This window comes from Sarcophilus harrisii, chromosome 2, assembly GCF_902635505.1.
Source record: "Sarcophilus harrisii chromosome 2, mSarHar1.11, whole genome shotgun sequence".
Lineage (NCBI taxonomy): Eukaryota > Metazoa > Chordata > Mammalia > Dasyuromorphia > Dasyuridae > Sarcophilus > Sarcophilus harrisii.
In genome coordinates this window covers 398,323,521-398,349,503 of record NC_045427.1, presented here as the reverse complement: position 1 = coordinate 398,349,503, position 25,983 = coordinate 398,323,521, and positions in this window count along the sequence as shown.

Genomic DNA, 25,983 nt, shown 5'->3' with positions numbered 1-25,983 from the left:
ATGGCAAAAACAAGACAGACAGAAAAAGCTATATATTCCATTCCCAGGGGAATTAGTACTGCACACAGTTTCTAGTGCTTGGTTCTGTCCTGTTACACATGTGCTGAATAATGGATTTCTACAATTTCCCTTAGGACAGTACTTCAAAATCTAATTCTCATTGTTGGGACATATTTTCTAAGATTTTATCAGAATCTTCTCTTTTCCTCTCTTTTTAATATTGCATTATATTATTTGATATTCTCTTCTCTGAGAGTAAATGTTTACATTCTTTCAGTTCTCTCTCTCTCTCTCTCTCTCTCTCTCTCTCTCTCTCTCTCTCTCTCTCTCTCTCTCTCTCTTTTTCTGTCTCTCTCTCTCTTTCTCTCTGTCTCTCTCTCTCTCTCCCTCTCCCTCTCACTGTGTCTCAGTCTCTGTTTCTGTCTCTGTCTCTGTGTCTTTCTCTCTTTATGTCTTTCTGTCTCTTTGCCTATCTGTCTCTCTCTTTTTTTTTCATCACTTTCTCCTGTTAATCATCTTCTCTTATGCCTATGAATTTATTTTGCTCTACTCATAATATATCTAGGATTAACTCTGTTCTTTTTGAAATTCAAGCATCAAATATCTACAATACATTGAATTTTTCATATGAATTTCTAGAATGTCACTCATTAGGATTTGAATTTAGATACTCCTTTTAAAGACACAGTAATACATTGTAAAACTCTAGTATGAAAGACAACCGATCAGAAATGTTTAAATCTCCCATTCTCTATTTTAAGATGCAAAAGCAATAATGAAAAGTACAGGTATGATACTTCCCAGATTGAATCCAGAAAAAATGCATATCTCTTCAGGGTAGATTTGTAAATGCTTATAATCTCGGTGAGGTCTTGTGGAGAATTCTGATTATAGCAAAACTGGGGAGTGATTGTTGTCATAGGAAGCCCATGAAAGACTTGCTTTATGCCAAAGAGCTTAGATGATTCAGAATTAAATCAAGAAGAGCTTTTGTGTCTTTAAGGTTGAACAGCTTGTTGCTTTCTTCTGGCAAAAAAAGCTTGACAAGGTTCAGCAAATTTGGTCTTGAGCTCTATCTTTCTTCATCCTCTTGGATGGTGTGTCAAGCAGGTTACACTGTATAAAAATGGCATATTGGCAATTTTACTGCACTTGGGGATTTAAGATCATTTGTAGCTGCCAGGAGATAGTGAGTGAAGCAAATCAAGGTCCCATTTCAGCTGTGGTTAAATTTGTTCCCTTTATTTAAAGTATGCAGCATGGACTAGATCGGTCTCTAGAGGACCAGCTTACCTTTTTTCTTTTATCTCATTGAAATTTTTAATGGAGTTTGACATTTTATGCATTGCAACTTGTAACCAGATAGAATCCAAAATTTATCTCATCATATTTTGTAGATAGATGTTTCTAGGGATATTTTTTTGGTGAGAGTGGCAATCATTATAATGCAAGTTTTATCATATTTATTTCAACAAATTCAATTCAAGAAACGTTTAAGAAATGCCTTAATTGTACCTATACATATATATGTGTGTGTGTGTGTATGTTTATGTATAGATATATACATATATACAAATACACATATGTATATGTACTCATGCTACACACACACGCATTCACAGAACACTCTGAGGTGCTGGGGATAATACAAAAACAAACAAAGCAAAACAATCCTCACTTTTGATCATTCAATAAGTATTTATTAAAAATTAAAAAAAAATTTAAATTAAAAATTAATTAATAAAAAAATTTTAAAAATTATGTCAAAAACTATGTTAATCTCTGGGAATACAAAGAAGGGGAAAAAACAAAAAAAGATAATTAACTTTAAGAAGCGTCTATTTTAACACAGGAGACTATATATTCACAAATATGTGTAGACAAGATCCATATAATTCAACAAGCATTAAACAAGTACTTTGTGCTAGTATAATATGTATAAAAATGTCTACTACTTTGCTCACAAAAGGAATTAGTTTTCCCCCAAAAGCAACAAAACTGTCCCCTGGGCTTGATTGGCTGAAGTTTCCTGATCAGCTAAAAGCATAAAAAACCTGATCCATATGGACAACTTAAAGGGTTTCTGAAGACTGGAAGTGGTCATTTCTTGTCTTTCTGATAATATAGAGTGTTTTGTTACAAACACTAACAGGAGAAGGGGTAAAGAAGCGAATAATCTGGATCCTTGTTATATAGCTTGTTTTGTCAGGCCATAGCAAATCTCCCTTTGTTAACTGTTCAATGACCGTGCTTCATTTTATTTCAATTGTGAAATCAAAGTAAATGTTCTACCTTCAGCATACTTCTTTCTCAACAACTCCTCACTGACTGAGTGCTAGGATAAAAGTACAAATTATGAAACAATTCTTACTAGCAAAATGTTTTTGTAACACTGGAGAGTCTATTTACACAAATATTTAAAATAAGAGTAAATGAAATTTAACCTTAAAGAGAAAAGCACTAGAAATTGGAAGGGTTTTGAACTTGATACCCTATAGACATTTCAAATTAGGTATAACCACCTGAAGCAGGTGACATTTGACCTCTATTTTAAAGGAATTCAGTGTTCTAAAAGTGAAGTAAAGTATCCTGGAAATGAAGGATAACAGTGTAATGGCATATGCTACAGATGGTGGTATATTATAAGAGGAAAAATAAGATGATCATTTTGACTGGGTAAGAGATGGGCAGGGGGGAATAATTTGTAATACAGCTGGAAATAGCAAAGACAATAGTTTTATTTGATCCTAGAAATAATAGAGAACTATTGAAATTGATGGGGTTGGAAGTGTCAGAGTTTTGCTTTAAGAAAATCAATTGGGCAACTGCAAGGAGGATAGAATGGAATGACAAGAGATTTGAGTCAGGGAAACCAATTAAGAATCCAGGTGAAAGATGAAAAGGGCTTGAACTAGAGTGGTGGCTATGTGAGGGAAAAGAAGGGGATGTAGGTGAAAGATAATGTCAAGAAAAAAACTTAGCTGAATTAGCAATTGATTAGATTGTAGATAAAGGAATCAAAACTGAGATTAAAATTGTGAATCTAAATGTCTGAAAGGATGGAAGTACTTTTGACAAAGATAATGAAGCTCTGTAAAGGAAACCATTTGAAAGGAAATTTCTTTTGGATATGTTAATTTTTGTTCTGGACATGTTGAGTTTGAGATGCTTATGGGAAATCTAAATAAGAAAATCACATTTTCTATTGTAGGGATTCAGCACTACACTTAACAGGACATGCAAAATAATTTAAAGTCATTTCATAGAGAAAAAATGAAAGAGAAGAGAAAAATAATGAATTCTTGGAGTCATCAGCAAAGGTTTCACACTGGAGATGGCATGTGAATTGTGCTTTTAAGGAATCTAGATATTATAAAAGGTAGCAGTGAAGAGAAAATGTATTTCAGACATAGCAAACACTTATGCAAAAGTAAATGAGGAACAGCTGGTAGGACAACAGTCAAATAAAATGGACAATGTAAAGGAGAGAGAAATATGAATATGATTGGTAAGGTAGACCGAAGTCAGACTGGGAACAATGTGAGTGATTTTAATGTCAAATTGTTGGGCTAAGGAGATTTTGTTCTATTTGAGATACAATAAGAAATCATTATAGAACTGGAGAACAGTGAAGAGTATAGATGTTGGTGGTAGTTGTGGTATTGGTATAAAATTATACCTTGGTGGTATAAAAATTATAGCTTAACATGGTTTCATATAATAAGAAAACAGTGAAAGGCTTTCACGATCATGAAAACTTTCATAAACAACAAACAAGAAGATACTGATTTTGCCTATTGGATAGAAAGTAGAAAGTTGAAATATTGCCTCATTTCAAAGAAAGTAGAACCCACTTGGAATGGTTATAGAGGAAATTTAACATCTCACAAATAGCAATAATGTAAATAATAACATAATTGTATGTACAGAAGTGAGTATAGCATAAAGTGGGAAAAATTTAAAAAACTAGCTAGCTTTTATATCACTTTAAGCTTTGAAAAGTTTATGTTTTATCTCATTTGATAATTTGAAGGTTTCATGTAAGAAATGACACCTCTATTGGACCTTGGAGAAAATTATTTAACCACTCAATTTAGAAGCTGCTGTCTATTGGACAATTTTGAACTTGATACCCCATAGACATTTAAAATTAGGTATAACCAGAATAGAATTCATTATCTTCCCTTCTTCTTTGCTTTAATTTCTCTAATGCTAGAGAGAGTAGTAACATCCTCCCATTCACCCTATTTATAACCTTAGTATTATCTACAACTCCTCACTTTTAATCACTACATAAATCTAATTAACTGTTGCCAAATTGTATCATTTCTTTCTTCATGTATGTTAGATCGTTCCCTTTATCTCCACTCACACAGCTACCACAATAGTTCTTGCCCTCATAACTTTACTTAACTGGACTTTCCAACATAGTACTGATTGGTCTCTCTGCCTCAAATTTCTCCCCACTCAAAACCTCTCCATAATGTCACTAAGGTCATGTTTTTTTCTAAAATAGAGGACTGTGTGATCCTAATATTGAAAGATCTTTTTTTTTCCTTTTAGAATCAAATTTAAATATTTTTCCATTTTATTTTGTCTTTTTAACATAGATTTTTCCCAATTTTCTAATTGCATAGACACATATGTACGTACGTATGTGTGTATCCTCTTCATGTACATTAGAGTTCAATATGAGCCAGTAATAATGGCCCAATTACTGTTCTTCTACATGATGTACCACCACTTTTCTCCATGCCTTTCTATTCACTGTCACTATCCTCCATGTCTGGAATGCTTTCCATTTTCTTGAACTTATTAAAATTTTTATCTTCTATCAAGACAGCTTAAACTCTAACTTCTGTAGGAGGTCATTTCCATTTTCCTAGTAGTTGGTACCTTTCTCTTTGAGGTTATCTTTTAAAGAGAAATAGAAAAGGCTTCTTATGGAAGATATGATTTTAGCCAAGATTTGAAGAAAGTCAAGGATGCTGGGAAAATGAAATGAGGAGAACGCATGTTTCAGGCATAGAGATAATCAGTATAAAAACCTAAATTCAGGAGATGCCTTGTTTGAGGAAAAACCAGGCGGGGGATTTCACCAGATTGTGGTCTAGGAAGAGGAATAAGGAGCAATAAGACTGCAAAGGTAGGAAAGGTCCAAATTATAATGAGCTTCAAAAACTTAAAAGACTATCTGCCATTTAATCCTAGAGGTATTAAGGAACACCTAGAGTTTAGTAAAAAGGAGGGTGATGTGATCAGATCTGTGCTTTCAGAAGATCCTATTAACAATAGATTGGAGAATAGGCTTTGATTGTGGAGACATTTGAAGCAAGAAAGCATAACAGCAAGCTATTGTAATCATTAGTCCTGGAATGAAATGGTGAAGGTATGTTCTATAGTGATGGTAGTGGCAGAATAGAAAAGGAGGCTATATAAAAGAGATATTAACAAGGTGAAAATTTACAGGCCATGGCAAAAAAATTTATGAGAGTGAGGAGTCAAGGAAGACACCTGGATTTTGAACATAGAAAATGTTGGGTATGCTCAATAGCAATAAGGAGATTTGGAAAAAAAGAAGATTTTGGAGGAAAATAATGAGTTCAATTTAGACATGATAAATGTAAGTTGTCCATAGAGCATCAAATTTGATATACTTAAGAGGCGAGGCAATTGAAAATGTGAGACTAGAATGAATAGAGAGGGTCGGATTGAATAAGTATATCTAAGAGTCATGTGCATAAAAATGACACCTGAAATCATGAAAGCTGATAATATTTCCAGGTGAAATGGTATTGAGATAGAAGAGAAGAGGGAAGCTAAGTTGTGCAATGTATGGAGTGCCAGCCCTGGTGTCAGGAAGACCTGAGTCAAATCTGACCTCAGGCACTAGTTCTGTGACTCTGAGCAAGTCACTTAGTACCACTTTCCTCAGTCTCCTCATCTGTAAAATGAACTGGAGAAGGAATTGCCCACCCCACCCCCCGCCAAAAAAACAAAAAAACAAAAAACAAAAAACTTCAGTATCTTTTCCAGAAAAACCCCAAATGGAATCATAGAGAGTTAGACATTACTGAAACAAATGAACAAAAAAGAAGAGAAAAGGGCCTGGTAGAGAGGACTGAGGTTGATCCCCATGGTTAGCAAGTATGATGTAGATGATGAAACAGAATAAACAGTTAGACAGGCAGGAGAATCAAGAGAGATTAGTTTTCATAGAAATCTAAAGAGAAGAGAGTATCAAGAAATAGTGTTCAATAGTGTCAAAGGCTTTTAGAGAAGTCAAAAAGGATAAGGACTAAGAAAAAGCCATTAGATTTGGTGATTAAGAGATTAGTGTAGCGAGCTGGGGAGAGCAGTTTCAGTTGAACAAAGGTCAAACAAGACTAAAAATTTAAGAAGAAAATGAGAGGAAAGTAAGTAGAGACACCTTTTACAAACAGCCTTCTTAAAGGACTTTAGCCACAAAAGTGGTAGAGACATTGAACCTTTGCAAATGGGAATGAATGGATCAATTGTTTTTTGTTGTTGTTGTTGTTGTTGTTATTAATTACTATTTAATTTTATGATGGAGGATAGATGGGCAAATATGTAGGTAGTAAAAAAGCAATCAGTAGATAGGGAGCATTTGAATATTAATGAGAGAATAGAAATGGTAAAAGGAACAATATGTTGAAAACAATGAGATGGAAAAGAATCACTTGTGCTTGTAGAGCAGTTTACTATTGCAGTGAGAAAAGCAACTTCTTTTACATGAAACAGGTAAAGGAGGAAATTGTGGTAAAAGGCACCTGAAAGACATGATCTAAGAAATAAGACAGAAGAGGATGATGGTAATATTGTTCTCTTCTGAATGGATATTGGGGAATATTGGAAGTTTGAGGAGGGGTGAAAAGGTGGGTAGAAGGGGGAGGAGGAAATAAATGTGGGATTAATCATTGGATCAAAAGGACAAAGAGCTACTAATGTCACATTGAGAAGTGTACATTTTATTCAGTAAGCAATGGGAAGACAGAGTATTTGAACATATGAGACATGTAATCCAAACTGTGCATTAACAAGTTACCTCATTGGAATAAGAAAATATAAAAAAGGTTCAATAATTCATATTTATGATATTTCTTAAACACAAAGACAATTTGTGATATTTTAGGACTTTTAGGAATTTATTAGATTTATATCTTTTTAAAATATAAATATGAAAATACACCTGATATATTACTTCCTCATTCAATCTTATCACTATTATGAATAAAACTAATGCATTATGTCCAAGTGACATCTAATCTTCACAAATTGAATTAAATTCTGGTTGTTCAAACTATTGATATTCATCCTTAGCATTTTCAAAATTTTGAAATCAAAACTTCCATAATAATTTTTGGCAAACTCAAATACATTTAATTTTTCTGGAACTCAATTTCTTCAATATCATTCCTATAGAGTTATTGTAAAGAAATATTATAGCTAAATGATAAGAAAAGCAGAGATAAGAAAATCTGGGTTCTAGGTGTGATTTTTTGTGTTTACTTTCTTTGAAAGTTTACTTTCTTTGTGAATTTAGGTATGTCATCTAATTTCTGTGAGCTTCAGTTTTCTCATGTGTGGTGTAAGACTACTAATAGCAAGTAATAAGGGATTAACTAATTGCACAGGGTTGTGTATTTCAAAGGATATAAGTGTATATGTATAATGTATACCTTAAAATAGTCATACATTTCAAAAGTTATACCTGACTCCAGTACATAGTTGATCTTTATACATTAAAGTAGAATTACAAATTTGAGTATTCTTATTAAGTAAGAATTTTCTTTATATACTTCATCATGGCATAAAATTGGTTCAAGTTATCATACCTTTGAGTGAAGGTGTAGCCTGTATGTAGTCTGTATATCAGTCATCTAAGGACTGAACAACATGGATTCTATGAGTTAATCACCAGGTTGGTTGCAGGAAGATAAATTTTCTTTTTTTTTTTAATTTTTTGGCAACAGCACACCAAATGTTGACATGTTAAATGTGCTTTGGAAGAAGTCATCAAAGTAATGAATTTTACTTCTTTTGTGTAATAAAGTTAAAATGAGATTAAATATCATATGGATAAAATTGTCTTTCAAAGTTTTTTTTTTTAAATTAAATGTGTTAGTGTTATAAAATTTAAGATTACATAGAGAAGATCCAAAGCAAAGAGTGACTTTGGAGAGGCTCTCATCATTTTAAATGGAGGATAACATAATACAAAACAGTGTTTCTTTCTGTTGAGGTCAGGAACCAAATGTTGAGGTGTAGACCACATGTTGAGGTCTAGATTTGGGGTACCTAAATGAAATTAGGGTTTAGTTAAGGTCTAGTGGCAGGTTTGGGGTATAGGGAGTCAAACAGAGTTCCCCTGCAACCCCCTTGGATTCGGCGCAAGGATATGGCGGTGTACGAGGTCTAGTAGCAGCGCAGAATTCTCAATAAAAGCATTTATTGGCCCGGAGAGCTAGATTGATAAAAGAGGTTTATTACTGAGTTTAGAAGTAGGAGATAGGTGAAGTTAGAGATAAGGAGGGCACTGGACAGAGGGTCCAGTGGACAGAGGGTCCTCACATAGCTGCCATGTTTGGAATCTCTGCAAAGAGGGGTTCCCAGTGTTGTCCTTTTAAGTCAGAGACTTAGCTCTAGTGGCTTTGGGGTGTAGCCCCAAAGTTGGCTCAGATCCGGGTGGGGCTGGGACAGGTCTGGATCTTCTATTGGAATTCAAAGGGACCAGGATTTGTGAGTCAAAGGGTAATTTACATTAGCGAGGGGGGGTTGGGAATCAAAGATTGGAATCTTTCCCGCATCATTTCCATAATAGAAAGAAGTATAAGAAAAATAGCTCATAATCTAGTAGGGCATAGAAAGAGTGGCAGTCCAAACTAAAAATGAAGAGTTTTCATGGCAGCTAAAGCACACAAATCTTGTCATACTGATATAATAAAAATTTAAATTTCTATGGCATTCTAATGATTATGCTGCGTTTTATTCATGTTGACCTTTTAGATTGGGCAAAAATAAAAGAATTGTTATTCCCATATTACATTTGAAGAAACCAAAATTTTAAGGATAGAATGTATTTCTAAAGTCACAAATTAAGTATCAGTGCTAGGAGTTGAAACTGCATCAGAATTCATATCCATATCCATAACCAGTACGATTTCTTCTATGTGCATCACACTCTCTCTCCCATTGTTTCAGTCATCAGAAAGGAACTATTTTCTTAGAAACCATTAGGAATCAATGTAGCTAGAAAGCTGGAAGAGCTAGATTCACAGAAAAGAACTATTTTCTTAATTTATAATATCTTAGAAGCATAATCAGTGAGCAAATATTTATTAAATTTCTGGCATGTGTCAGATGCTGTGTTAGGGTTAAAAAGGTAGGGATAAATTGACAAGTTATAATAACTGTAATTAATAACTGACCTCAAGGAATTTTTTTTTTGGTGGGGGAAACAACATTAACATATGCAGACATATATAAAATAAATGAATGTAATTTTAGATCAAAAAGTAATAGGTGTGAAGAGAAAATGGAAAGACTTCATATGGAGCTACAGCTGAATGAATTAAGGAATTCTGAGGAAGAAAAGAGAATGAAATTCATCCCAGGCAGAGAGACATTCAGGGCAAAGCATAAAGAAGAGGGATGAATGATGTATACTATGTAACTGTTAGCTATTTTTATATAGGAATCTGATTATGATTATTACAACTTTCCTTCCTGTATAATAATAGCTAACAGTTATGTATGCCAAGAACTACTCTAAATCCTTTACACCGATTTGATCCTTACAAAAGGATCTCATTTGATCCTTACAATAACCCTGTGGGGAGGGAGCTGCTGTTAGTATCCCCATTTTGCAGATGAGGACATTGAAGAAAATAGAGGTTAAATGACTTGCCCATTTAAATAACTACTAAGTATTTTAGTCTGGCTTTGAACTCAGGTCTTCTTAACTCCAGGCCCAGTATTCTATTCACTACTTACCTGTCTATGTAATGTATCAGATAAATTTATCAGATGCATCAGATAAGCAAAATCTTGTAGTGGCAAAGAGATGTACTCATAGCTCAAGATCCCATATGATTTGTCAAGAGAGATTTTAACTTTATTAGTGATTCTATAGAATATTCCACTCATTTAAACATAGCACCAATTAATGTTAAAGGGATTTGAGCTGGCTAAAGTCAGAAACTATGAGTTTTATTTAATCAATAGCAGTATAGAAAACAAAGAAGACTATTGGAAACACCTTTGAGAATCCAGGTTGTGTGATAGTTTAACTTTTTTTGAAGATTCTCTTGTAATATATTTGCTACCAGTAGAACTCAAAACATTTAATAAAATATTTATATAATCCTATAGCACTCCCTTCAGCAAGTTTTTTGTTGTTGTGCAGTCATTTCAATCGTGTACAACTCTTCATGCTCTTGGCAAAGATACTACAGTTGTTTGACATGTCCTCCAATTCATTTTATAAATGGAGAAACTGAGGAAAGCAGAGTATAGTGACTTGCTTAGTGTCACATAGCTTGTGTCTAAAGACAAATTTGAATTCACCTGACTACAGGTCTGGCACTCTATTTATGATATCAAATATAGGTAGGAACTAATATGGCACTTATTGTTTGTATTTGAAAACAATTGCTCCCAGAATCTACCAGTTAACAATTTGGTTTCAAAAGAGTTGCTAACCTGTTTAAATAGTGTATTTACATGTGAGTATGGATCTGAAAACTCAAGCTGACTTTTTCATCAGTTGATGTTGTTTTTGTTTATAATGTGCATTTAGTTAACATTTGACATTAATAAATGTGTGTATTTTATTTTAAAAAAGCATAAATGCACCTTTGATTTGATCAGGAAAGAAGAAAAGTCCACATAAAATACAATAGACACTTTATAGGACATTACTCCATAATTAATTCCATCAGAATAAATCAAAGCTCTAATTATAGACACAAAAATCTATTCAATTCTGTGGAATATTTATGCAAAATACTACTCTTAGCACTTATCAGTTAAAGTGTAATGTCTCCGTGGAGCTGATATAGCAATTTTGAGACTATCTCATCCTCTTTGGGCTCTCTTTTCCAGCTTGATGTGCAGTGTCTGATGATAGTACAATTCCATTAAAAATAAAAACTCTGCAAATCTCTACTGACAATTAATGTAATTCTGCCATTAAGATACATGTGTATTTATTTTTGAAAATGAAAAACAAAGTAGCTGACTCAATAGGCAATTATTTTCCTCTGAAATTTTCTAGCATTTCTATGTGGTTTACCCACCAATATAACTACTTAAAATTTTCATTATATACTTGGGAAATAAAGACATTTGTTTTTACTTTAAATTCCAATAGAAGATTTGGAAATTAATTCAAGATGAACTTTCCATTATGTAATCAGCTTTAGAGTTATTTATTTATTTATTTGTATTTTGGGTTTACTTATTTAAAAATAGTTAGGGGCAGCATTGTATGGAAGAGAAATACCAAATTTGGAATTAAAAGGCCTGGCTTCTTGTTCAGGATATACCACTGAGTTGCATTACCTTAAATACATTTCTATTCACTGAACTTAAGATTTTTTTATTTATATAATTTTGGATTTGAACTATAGATAGATTGTGATATCTTTTAAAACATGTTGGATTAGGAGCATGGTGTAGTAGATATAAGTATTATTTAACTTGGAGTGAGAAAGTTCTAATTTCAAATACTGACCTTAATAAATACTAGCTGTGTGATGTTGAGCAAGTCACCCTCTGAATCTCAGCTTTTTCACATTTTTCATTATTGGCATCAATGATCTGATCTGTGTCAATGAAAGCAGTTTCTCTACAATCAAAATCACGGAATATATATTTTAAAGTCAAAAAGTGCATTAGCAATCATGTTGTCAGGTCTAATTCCTCTCTTTTTACAGATGCGGACTATCTGAGGCCCAGAGTGTTTAAGGGTTTATCCAAAGTCACAGAAACAGTAAGTAGCAAAACTGAAATTCAGACTGAGGTTCTTTGATTCTACATTCATTTATAAGATATTTTCAAGTTCTAAACAGCTATGATGTCTGATCTTTCAGGGGTCTCAGGCATGAACTGGAGTGTTATTGTACCTTCATGATATTAGTTCATTTTATTCATATGTAAAATTTCTCCTTTACAGTATACTTGACAAGTGACTATTCAGTCTGCTTGATAATATGCAGTGAAGGGAAACTCACTACTTCTAGAATCAGTCCAATTTTAATTGGATAACTGGGTAAATTTTGCTTATTTTTGCTTTCTACCCATTGCTCATATTTCTACTCTTTGGGCCTAGTCAGAATAATTCTAATCCTTTTTATTCCTTAGAATATTTGAAGGCAGCTATCATATATGCACTAAGTTTTCCCTTCTCTGTTATAAACATCATCTTCTACCAGTCTTTAGTTGGGATAGTTTTGAGGCTTTTCATCAGAAAATTAGGATATCCCATTATGAAACTGCATTTTCAGTACACAAAATGCTTCCAAAACAACACAGGTACTTAACTATTTCCTGGAGTATATTTCACACATTGAAGTACATAGTTCTAAAATCATAAAGATGCTTTGGGATTTAGTTAAATTCTGTACAAAGACATTGTGAATTCATTGCTCTGACCTTTTGGGAACTGGTATTGTTGCACATACACACACAGAAGTCAAGAGTCTTTTTAAGCATATAAAAAATATGTGAAGTTTTACAATGTATGGGATAAATTAAGTGAAGACTTCTCATGGGAATGTGGCTTTGAGCTATACTCTAATTGTGACTTGAAACTTAGCAATAACAAGTTGAGCTATAGCTAAAAAGCTGCAGGTGTTCAATTGTCTTGGATGAAAATTTCCTCTCCTGTTTCCTACTACCTCTTAATTAGTATTTAAGTACTTCTTTTAAAGGTGATGATGTCTTTAGGAATTCATGTAACAGAGTATCTGGTTGCATAGCAATTCTCTAGGGAAATTTAAATTCTAGGATAGACTTCCACTTTAGAGTGTTCATGGGGGTGGGGGCTTCTGGCCTATTTAGTCTTGTGTTTTGCAGTTTGTGCTTTGCACTCCTACTGAGGAGATCTTGTTTATTAGTAGTTACCTTTTTTTGTAAGATTGTAATAAATCCCTTTTTGCTTTTTCTTACCTCAAGTGTTTTTGTGATTGCTATTGTACCACACATACAACAAAAGTAAAAAATAATAATAATAATAATATCTAAGGATTTAATGTAGAGTTGGGTGACAATTACAAGTTTTTTTCCTCATTCCTAAAAGAAAGGAAATCACATTTTGTGAAATATTTACCTATGAGATTTGAATATTTGTGTATGGACAAATTTAATTTGTAAGTTTAGACTCCTTATGTTTCATCAATGTATTTATCTTAAAAACAACAACAAACTTGCTAAAGAAAGCTTTGGGAAATTATTCAGACTTAGAATAAAAATTACTTGTTTTTTTTTTCCTCCTGGGTTTGCATTAAAACCAAATGCTCAAAAAAGATTCAGTTTAGTTGTATCTTATCTAAAGTGAAAACATAAATGGGAATATGTGAACAAGGGGAAAAGTTATAATTGTTCTGGGAATGATAATATTTAGTTTCTTGACATTTTTGGAGTTATATTCTAAAACATATTGTTGAGATAGCAATTTTGCTTTAGAATGGATATAAACACCTGCTTGATGAGGATTTCAACCTATATGAGGATCAGAGTAGAAATAAGTGGAGGTTTAATGGAAAATTTTTATACTTAGTCCCTAAACTACATATATTTAGAAGTAACTATGGCCTTCAGTCAAATGTTTGAAAATTCTGTATCATTACTTATTTGAAGATAGCACTGCTGACTGTGTTGTTTCCCAGGACAGATCTATCAATGTGGAAAGAATTGTGTTTGCATTTGTTTATAGTAGTGTGACTTAAATGTTCCCACTATGCTCTTTAAAACAAACCTTAGTGTTTGGGGGAGCAGAGCCAAGATGGCAAAGAGCAGACACACCTTCCTGTGACCTCCTCTGACCTTCTTTCAAACTAACAGCAGATTAAACCTCTGAACTGGTTTTGAAATGACAGAACTCCCAAATATTTGGAGCACAATAACCAGAAGAAGATACTTTGGAAGAACTTCAGAACATTTTTGTTTTAATGGGCAAGGGGACAATGTGCCAAGCTGTCTGACTCACGGTGTAGGGACTGAGGGGAAAGAAGCTGGAACAGGAAGCCAAAGCATTGTAGCATTTACACACCGGGAATCTTGCATGAGGCTCTTAGCTTACCCTGGCCTTAGAGAGTGCAGGTAGAATTTGGATTTATTATGATAATATGAAAAAGAAACTAGAGTTGGAAAGTACTGGAAAAAGAGGGAAATGGAGATAAAATGAGGGGAATTATATCTCATGAAGAGTCAAAAAAGATAACCTATTATAATTGAGGGAAAGAAGGGAGGAAGATGAATCTTACTCTCATCAGATTTGGCTCAAAGAGACATATATTCGGTTTCATAAATAAATTTGTCTCACCTTATAGGAAAGTGGTAGGTGAAAGGGGAAAAGAAAGAGGAAGGCCAAAAAAAAAAAAAAAAAAAAAAAGGGGGGGGGAACAGAAGTAGTAGGGGAAAGGTATAAGAAAGAGGGAGGGGCTGTTAAAAGTGAGAGTGTTTCAGGGAGGTGGTGGTCAGAAGCAAAATACTGGGGAGGAGGAAAGAAGGAAAGGAAAAAGAAAAGTATAACTTAAGGTAAATAAGATACCTTATTTAGAAATACAGAATTAGTTATTTTAACTGTGAATATGAACCAGATGAACTCTCCATAAAATAGAACTGGATAGTAAGTTAAGAGTTGGAATCCTATAATATTTTGTTTACAAGAAACACATGTAAAGAAGAGTGATAGATACAGTATAAAGGCAAAAGGCTGGAGCAGAATCTATTATGCTTCAGGGGAAGTAAAAAAAAAAAAAAAAAAGAATGGATATATAAACACCTGCTTGGTGAGAATTTCAACCTATATGAGGATCAGAGTAGAAATAAGTGGAAGTTTAATGGAAATTTTTTATACTTAGTCCCTAAACTACATATATTTAGAAGTAGCTATGGCCTTCAGTCAAATGTTTGAAAATTCTGAATCATTACCTATTTGAAGATAGCACTGCTGACTGTGTTGTTTCCCAGGACAGATCTAACAATGTGGAGAGAAATAATTAATTGATTAATTCTAATTAATCCATCTAATTAAAAGAGATAAGGAAGGAAACTATATCTTGCTAAAGGGTACCACAGATAATGAAGTAATATCAACACTAAACATATTTACACCAAGTTGTATTGCATCCAATTCCTAGAGAAGTTAGGAGAGCTTCAAGAAGAAATAGACAGCAAAAGTATACAAGTGGGTGATCTCAAATTTGCTCTCTCAGAACTAGATAAGTCCAACCACAAAATAAATAAGAAAGAAGATAAGGAGGTAAACAGAATTTTAGAAAAGTTACAAATGATAGATCTTAGGAAAAAATTGAATGGAGACAGAAAGGAGTATACTTTTTTCTTGGTGGTTCAGGGAACCCTATATAAAAATTAACATTGTATTAGGGCAAAAAAGCTCAAAATCAAATGCAGAAAGGCAGAAATAGTAAATGCATTTTTAATGAACATGATGCAATAAAAATCACATGCAAATAAAGACCAGGGGAAAATAAACCAAAAATTAATTGGAAGCTTAATAATCTAATCCTAAAGAATGAATAGGTGAAACATCAAATTATAGACATAATTAATAACTTCATCCAAGAGAATGACAACAATGAGACAACATACCAAAATTTGTGAGATGCAGCCAAAGTGATTATTAGGGGAAATTTTAAATTTCTAGGTGCTTACTTGCATAAAATAGAGAAAGAGAACATCAGTGAATTGAGATTACAACTAAAAACACTAGAAAAAGAACAAATTAAAATCCCCAATCAAATACTAGATTTGAAATTTTAAAAATAAAAAGGGAGATTAATAAAATTGAAAGAAAACTATTCAATTAATAAATAAAACTAAGAGTTGGTTTTATGGGGAAAAAACCCCAACAAAATAGATAAACCTTTAGTAAATTAACTAAATCAAAGAAGGAAAGAAGAAGGAAAGAAAAAAATCAAATTGTCAGTCTCAAAACTGAAAAGGGAGAATTTTCCACCAATGAAGAAGAAATTATACCAATAATTAGAAGTTATTTTGCCCAACTATATGTCAATAAGTTTGATAATATAAATGAAATGGAGGAATATCTACAAAAATATAGCTTGCCCAGATTAACAGAAGAGAAATAAATTATTTAAAAATAAAATAAGCTATTAATAACTCCCTAAGAAAAATCTCTAGGACCAGATGGATTTACATATGAATTCTACCAGACATTTGAAGAACAATTAATTCCAATACTGTATAAACTATTTGAAAAAAATAGGGAAAGGAAGAATACTAACCAAATTCCTTTTGTGACAAAGATATGGTGCTGATACCTAAAGCAGGTAGGGTGAAAACAGAGAAAGAAAATTATAGCCCTAATGAATATTGATACAAAAATCTTAAATAAAATATTAGCAAAGAGATAGTCATCCCTAGGATATTACACTTTGACCAAATAGGATTTATAGAAAGAATGCAGAACTAGTTCAATATTAAGAAAACTATTTGCATAATTGACTATATAAATAAACAAACTAACAAAAATCATATTATTATCTCAATAGATGCAGAAAAAGCATTTGATAAAATTTAACATCCATTCTCTTAAAAAACACTAGACTGTATAGAAATAAGTGGACTTTTCCTTAAAATGATCAGTAGAATCTATTTAAAACCATCATCAAGCACCATATGTAATGGGGATAAATTAGAACCATTCCCAATAAGACCAGGGGTGAAACAAGGTTGCCCACTCTCACCATTACTATTTAGTATTGTATTAGAAATGCTAGCTGTGTTAATAAGAGAAGAAAAAGAGATTAAAGGAATTAGAGAAGGTACTAAGGAAATCAAATTATCACCCTTTACGGATGATAATGGTATTCTTAGAAAATTCTAAAGAATCAACTAAAAAACTACTAGAAACAATCCACAAGTTTTGCAAAGTTGCAGGATACAAAATAAATCCACATAAATCATCAGCATTTTTATATGTTACCAAAAAGTCAAGCAGCAAGAGATACAAAGAGAAATTCCATTTACAGTAACAGTGTATAGTACAAGATATTTTGGAATTTATCTGCCAAGGGAAAGTTAGGAACTATGTGAACACTACTACAAAACACTTTCTACACAAATAACGTCCAATCCACTCAGTTGCAAAAGCATCAAGTGCTCATGGGTAAGCCAAGCTTACCCATATATAATATATATGGGTATATATAATATAATATAATAAAAATGATAATACTACCTAAATTAATCTATTTATTTAGTGCCATACCAATCAAACTCCCAAGAAATTATTTTATAAATCTAGAAAAAACAATAACAAAGTTCATATCAAGGAACAAAAGGTCAAGAATTTCAAGGAAATTAATTTTAAAAATACCCATGAAGGTGGGCTAGCTTTGCCAGACCTAAAACTATATTATGAATCAGTGGCCATCAAAACCATTTGGTAATGGCTAAGATCAGTGGAATAAATTAGGTTCACAGGACAAAACAGTCAATGACTATAGCAATGTAGTGTTTGATAATTCCAAAAATCCTAGCTTTGGGGATAAGAACTCACTATTTGACAAAGACTGCTGGGAAAATTAGAAATCTGTATGGAAAAAATGAGACATTGCCCCACACCTAACTTCATATACCTACATAAGGTCGAAATGGGTTCATGATTTAGACAAAAAGTGATATTATAAACAAATTGGAAGAACATAGAATAGTTTACTTCTCAGATCTGTGGATAAGGAAGGGATTTGTGACCAAAGAAGAATTGGAACTCATTTTTGAACACCAAATAGATAATTTTGATTATATTGTTTAAAAGGTTTTGTACAAAGAAAACTAATGCAGACAAGATTAGAAGGAAAGCAATAAATTGGCAAAATATTTTTACAATTAAGCATTCTGATAAAGGCTTCACGTCTAAAATATATAGAGAACTGACTCAAAATTTATAAGAATTCAAGCCATTCTTCAATTGATAAATGGCATAAGGATATGAACAGACAATTTTCAGATGATAAAATTGAAACCATTTCTAGTCATATCTAAATCACTATTGATCAGAAAAAATGCATGTGCCACACACCTCTCAGACTGGTTAAAGTGCAAGGAAAAAATAATGATGAACTTTGGAGGTGAGTGGGACACTAATACATTGTGTGTAATTGTGAATGGATCCAGCCTTTCTGGAGAGCAATTTGGAACTATGCTTAAAAGGTTTTCAAACTGTACATGCCCTTTGACCCCGCAGTGTTTCTACTGGACTTATATCCCAAAGAGATTTTAAAGGAGGGAAAGGGACCCACATGTGCAAAAATGTTTGTGGCAGCCCTTTTTGTAGTAGCAAGAAACTGTAAACTGAATGAAGGCCCATGAGTTGGAGAATGGCTGAAATAAGTTATGGTATATGAATGTTATGGAATATTACTGTTTTGTAAGAAACAACCAGCAGAATGATTTCAAAGAGGGTTGGAGAGTCTTACATGAACTGATGCTAAATGAAATAAACAGAATCAGGATTTTATTGTACAAGGCAAATGCAAGATTATAAAATGATCAGTTCAAGGAAGTGGCTCTTCACATCAATGAGACAATTCAGACCAGTTCCAATGATTTGTAATGATGAGAACCATCTGCACCTAGATAGAGGACTCGGGGAAAATAAACAAAAGTCGAGGTTATCTTCCCCAAAATAATTTAAGGTCCTTTTTGGGGTAGACACAGACTTTTGTGGTCAGGGGTAAGGGCCTGAGATTTGAAAAGAATCTTTTGTTCTTTGACTTTCACCTTTTTCTATTGCCTTCCCCCTTCTAGAATGTAAGCTTCTTGGAAACAGGACTAGCTATGTGATGAGGGATGGAGATTCATGCCTGTAACTTCTGTACCATCCAATTAATGGGGAATCAGGAGAGGAACTTGTGCTTCAATATAGGAAATAAAATGCTGCCTTTGGAGTTTCAAAGGTGTGTCTACTCACTTTGGTATCCATCCTTTCAAGAATGTAAAATAAATATTTCTTATATCCTTCAATGATTCAGTGCAGTTATGATAAAATATTTTGTTTCTTACATCCAAGATCCTTTATTATGAGTAAAAACAAAATAAATGGGCAATGTTATATGTCAGTGATGTCAAAATAAAATAGAAACGGCAGCTGTACAAAAGGATAAATATATACATAAACTGCACATAAGGATCCCTGAGGGCTACATATTAGAATAGAAAATTCTATATTAACATTATTTATAATCTATTTTATTTTATATATTTTGTTTTAAACATTTCAAAATCATATTTTAATGTAACTAAGCTAATTAAACCTTCTTGTTTGAGTCTTAATCTAAGAGACTCTCAGTTTGGCAGACTGATGGGGAATTTGCAAATGAATTTCTCATTGGTATAAAAATTGGAGGAAAATTTTCTTGTAAGGTTCTTGTAGTTTTTTAATACAGGAATTTTGCCCTTTAAAAATGTTCTTACTGCTTGCTACATAGTAAGTACTTTTAATAAATCCTTGTTGAATTGAACTGGGCAAGTCTGACTTTAAAAAATCTAGCACTAAACGTCAAGATTTACTTTCTACAAAGAATAGCAGAAGTCAAAGTTGGAAAAGACACCAATAGCCATCTAGCTTAATCTGTATATGGAAAATTAATTTTTTTCTAAACCATGCCCAACACATTATAAATAAGCATTTTTTAAAAACTTCCAATGAGTGAGAATCCACTGTCACCTAAAGCAAGTAATTCTATTTATTGGTTGATCTAAAAGGAAGAGTTGATTTTGTTTGTTTGTTTATTAATTTGTTTTATTTTGGGCTTTTCTGATACATTAAGTCTAAATCTTTCCCTTTTCAACATTATTTCCTGTTCTGCCCATTAGAGACAAATAGAATAAGTCTAATCAACAATTCTTCAAGCACATAAAATAGCTTGTCCCTTGGTATTTCTCTTTTGGATGTTAAACATTCTCATTTCCTCAATAATCCTCAGATGATATGAATTCAAAAGCCGTTCCCCATTCTGGTTCCCCTTTAGGGCAAATCCTCCACTAAAACTTCATGTAAAAATTGAACAAAATACTACTCATGGAAATGTGGAGTTTTGAATTTCCTTATTTCTGGTGATTGCTTCAAAGTACTCCTTGTAAGCTCCCTGTAAGTAGCACCTTGGTTGATTCATACTGATCTTGAAGTTCATACAAAAACAAAACAAAACAAAATTAAAAAAAAAAAAAAACTAAAACATTATTTATCCCTTAACTATCAACCATTTTATAAATGATATGTTGATGTTTGAACACAAATATCAGACTTTGATTTGTTTCAAATTCTACCTTGTTTGATTCAATCAGTCAATAAACTTTAGTAAATACTCACTGCATGTTTGACACAAAACTAGGCAATTAAGTTTGGGTTTGCTATAGAATTAAATGGAAAAACCATTGAGTTGGATGTGTTTTCTTCACCTGTCAAGTAAGACTACTGGATATTTCTTTAAGCTCTATTATCCTGTTTCCACAATAGTAAATATTTAAAAGATAACTACTATATGCTCAATTCTGTGTTACATTCAGGAGAGAAAATATGAGTAAACAATTGCTGGGTAAAGAAAAAAAAATGTGATAATATATAGGAATATATAGGTCTTGCACTCAGAAAATCCAGCCAGAGGAAAAGACACACATGACTTCTTCTTTTAAAGCATTAAAATTTTTCCCACCAAATGAAAAGAGAGGTATAATAGACCTTAAAGGAACTTAGTATTTAGTGTACTTAGTGCCACTTGGACAAAGATAATGACCAATATGCATTTCACAACAGATTACACAAATGTAAGAATTTGCAGTTTTATTCTGGAAAAAGAAAATAAGCTCACCAAATCTAAATAACTATAGTTTCTTTGAGGGTAGAAGCTGTTTTTCATTTTGTGTTTGTATTACCAATATTTACAATAATTTATTGTTGTGTTAGAATTAGATTGGACTAGTACATATCTACTTTTTTGCCTTTCCTGTTTTCTCACACATCACTCCCTTCCACTTCTATGTCTAATTGTACACGAACCATATTAACTTATTTGCTCTTTTGGCTACATGATGCTTCATCTTCCATCCACATTCCATTCCATTCCACTGGTATCCCTCATTGATTACAATTTTCTGCCCACTCTCCCATTCTCTTCTACCTCTTGAAATTCCTGATTTACTTCAAGATTCAATTTAAATAGTACATTCTCCATGAAGTTTTTCCTGATTCCTTAATCATTCAATCAACAAAAATTTATTGAGACTACTTTGTGCTACCAACTGTCCTAGATACTGGGAATACAAATACAAAGAACAAATTAATCCATATCCAAAATTCACATGATAACATAAAAGAAAAGTAGCTATGGATATAGATATACACAATATGAGTAAGAACATATAAAAGACATGGGAAAGACCTTAGCTTAAAAAGACCAAGGGTTTCTATTCTTCCACACTCATCTCTAACCATCCTGATCTATAATTTGCCACTGGATTTAAAGGATTCCAGAGGAGAAAGTGAGACAGTGACTTCACATAGCCCAAACTCATATAAATCAAATTCACTTGCAATTTAGATATCAACTTCCTGATGGTCCTTTTCATTGGTCCTTTTCAAGACTGAAGGACAAAAAACAATCTGTGAGTAGTAGTAACTGCCCTACTAGGAACCCAACTAGACAATTCCAATTTGGCAATGTTGCTTCTTCATTCCTTCCTTCTTTCCTTTCTTCCTTCCTTCTCTTCCTCCTTGCTTCTTTCTTTGTTCTCCTCTTATTCCTCTCCCTCTATCCACATGGAAAATTGTGTTCATATTAAAGGGTGTTCTGCTTAAAGGAATATACATTTTGATCACTGAAACTTTTAAAGAAATCTTATAGACTATATATTTATTTTTCCCCTATTCTCTACTTAATTATTCTATCATTTAAAACAATAACAACACTATACTTAAATCCATATCATTCTGGTGCTCATTGATTGGTCAACAATAGGTCCCAGCCTAAGACTCATTTGATCATTGCTGGAGTTTTGTTTATTTAGAATGTGTAAATAGCAATTGTTGCTGTTTTGACCAGAGATACTGAAGATCTTACCCTCCCAGATCGATTGTTCTTGGTTAGCTAAAAGAGATCATTTTGGCTTAGGAAGCCTCATTTCTTCCATAGCTTTAATCACTCAGTGGACATTGTCTCAGACAAACTTAAATCTAGGAAAGCTTAACAAGGTCAAGGTCTCCCACATTCTACATCCATGGTCATCTCTAGTCATCCTAATCTATACCTTTCCATTGGGCCCAGATAGCTCTGGAGAAGTGACACTGCTGACTTTACATAGCCTTTATTCATTTAAATCCCATTCCTTTGCAAGCCAAGACATCATCTTCCCTATGTCATTGATCTTCTTGCAGAACAAAGGACAAGCAAGTACTTATAAAGATATATAGGGTATCAGTATAATGTGAATACTATTCAGAATACAATTCAGGAGGATCTTGCAGTAATCCAAGAAAGAGGGGATAATGAGTTGAACTAAGTTTATGAGTAGATGGGGCAGCTGGGTGGCACAGTGGATGAAAGAAAGATTGGAATCAGGAAGACTTATTTTTCTGAGTTTAAATCTGACCTCAGACAATTTAAAATGAGCTGGAGAAGAAGATGAAAAACTATTGTAGTATCTTGACCAAGAAAACTCCAAATGAGGTCATGAAGATCAGATATGACTGAAAAAATAACTATAGTATAACTGATTAGAGAAAAATAAACCTAAAGTGAGAGACGTTTTAAAGGTAAAAAGAACAAGTTTTGTCAACAGACTAGATATGTGGGATCACATTCATTGAGGTATCAAGGATAATGACAAAATTATGAATTTTATATCCTGGAAACATGGTGATATGTAAGTTTGGGAGATGAAAAGATAACTATGTCAGCTTAGAGTTGAAGTCCTTCAACAATCAACCTGAGCACACATTCATCCTCATGGAACCAGTGTGAGCATATCTAGCTCATTGATCCCTCTTAGACAACATCTAACACACTTATATTGCCCCAGTTACTTATGTTATTCTTAGAACACATACTTTCTCTCTCTCTCTCTCTCTCTCTCTCTCTCTCTCTCTCTCTCTCTCACACACACACACACACACACACAAACTAAATTAACTGTGACAGATTTTTAAATTACTTACTTCATGCATCCTCTAAAGAAACTGAAAGTGTTAATACACTGAAGCAGCATCACAGATCACAGAGAAGAATATGATCTAATAAATATCCATTCGTAATTGCTATAAAACAAATCTTGTCCGCCTCAAAACTTTGTGATCTATGCACTATTGAAAAAGCTCATTAGAATGGTTTAACATTGATTTTACTCATTAATGTGGATTTCCACAATCAATAGTCCAATATTGTCATATCAGACAAGCCACATAGAAGTTAAGTTTAAATACAGACAAAAATACATTCTGTAGAGATTTGGGATTCTTAAATCTCCACAGATATTCCACCATACAAATTTCATAAACAAAAATCAGTTCATCTGACGGATGTCCTATTTTTATTGCATGTGCTTTTCAGAATTCTAATTTTAGTCAAAAAACTTCAAGGACATGTAAAGATTCGAAAGCATTTTTGACGTCTAGACTCCAAATTTCACAAAAATGAAATCAATAAGTATTCAATAGCCTAATTATATGTGTCACTGAACCAGCTAGATAACATATAAAGAGAATCAGAGAAGAACGATTATGCAAAATTGCATTGGCATCCTGAACAAAGTAAAGGACATTTAATCTTAAAAATAACTTGGTCTTATCCATTATGCATCTTTTAATCTACTAAGATTATTTGACAATATATAGCATAAAATAATATATGCTAAAGGTTTTGTTTGTTTGTTTTGGGTCCAGACCTGTAATTTCATCAATGTGGACATCACATGATATAGGAATTCCTAGAGAGTATCACTTTATCTATAACAATAATCATTTAGAAATTCTTGGGGGGACTTACCCAAGTATTATGTGCTAGAAGCAGATCTTAAACACAGATTTTTGTTTTGTTTTTTTTTTTCAAGATCTAGCATTGTGCTTCAAAGCAAGTGTTTGAAAACTGCACTCAAAGCATGTTATCAATTCTAAGGAAGAAACCTTATTTTCAAATGAGAGAATTAGGGAAAATTTCATTAAGGACATGAAAAATGTTTTTATTTATTTGGGGTGCAAATCTGTGATTTCATCAATGTGGAGAATTCCTGAGGTGGAAATTCATTCTTCTGAAACAGAATAGCAACTCATTTGTAACTTAAGAGTTTTACAAGTTCAACTTATCAAGATATTCATGTTTAGGAAACATATACAATAGACACCCAAAAAAGCTAAGAAAGATATGAGGTCATACTAAAATCTAAGTAAGAAAGAAAATCTAAGAAAGGAAGATCATAAAAAATATACTTCATTTGGAGATGTATACATTAATCTAGTCCAGTGTGTACCTATGAAAAAAATTCCCCACAGTTGTGCATATACTTTTCACTTAAAGAGCTCCAGTGAGAGGAAAACTTCTTACATCTTGAGGTACATCTTGAGATTTACTCATTTCTTAAGAAAATATTTTAATAACCTAAATACTTTAATGCTTCAAGTATCCATGCTTTTGTCAGCTACTCTATGGTATTCTGACACAAAATATGCTATTTTACCCATAGTCTCTGAGAGGTTTTATAGCTGAAAAAACCATTACCTTTTTGGCAAAACAAGTAGTGTATTTCTCTTAATTTAGCTAGACTGATCCTCATTGAATCTATACTCATCCCATCTTAATGTCTACTATTTGACATTGATTATGCTAAGCCTTGTGGGAGATAGAAAGTCCTAGCATACATCATTCTTTTCCAATAAGACCTTATGATTCAGTTAAGAAGAAAGGACATATATTGGTCAGAATTTTAATAAAAATATAATAGATATTACAAGGCAAGGCAGCATTAAATCAATGACCAGTGAACGCATCAAGGTACAATGGAAAGAGCTGGAAATGGCATTAGAGAGCCTAGATTAAAATTATATCTCTATCACATAAGAAGTCCCTAAATGGTACAATGACATATTAATGCTGTGGTAGTTTTAAAATTAGGAATATATGAGTTTGAATCTTGTGTTTAAGACTTGCTAGTTTGAAGACTCTGGTCAAATCACTTAAGTTCTCTCAGTTGGATTCTCCTCATTTCTAGGGTGGGAATATTGTACCTATTTTATAGCAGTGTGGTGGGATTCAGTGAGGTAACATATGCAAGTCCTTAAAAACCATAAATGCTATATGTGAATGTTAGCTGTCATTATTATTTGTATGGTCTTAGGTAAGTTTCTTAACCTCTATCACTTCGGTTTCTTCTTTTAAGCCACAATTATTGAACAAAATGAGCTTTAATTTTCCTTTTAGATTTGAATACATGATCCTATGAATATTTAGTAAAATCAATAAAAGCAAAGGGAGAAAAGAAAGTAAATCTCATTTCAGCCCAAAAGTAGAGTAGGATTTCAATGGGGAAGAAAAAGGGAACATATATAAATGTATTTAATAAACAATGCTTTAATTATGAGAATAAGGACCAATAAATTTGAAATACTAGATTAGGCTCAGCTAGGTAAGATATTTATTTCGAGGAATTTGTATTTAAGATTATATGGGAGAAAACTGACTTAATAAGTGATGAGGTAAAAAC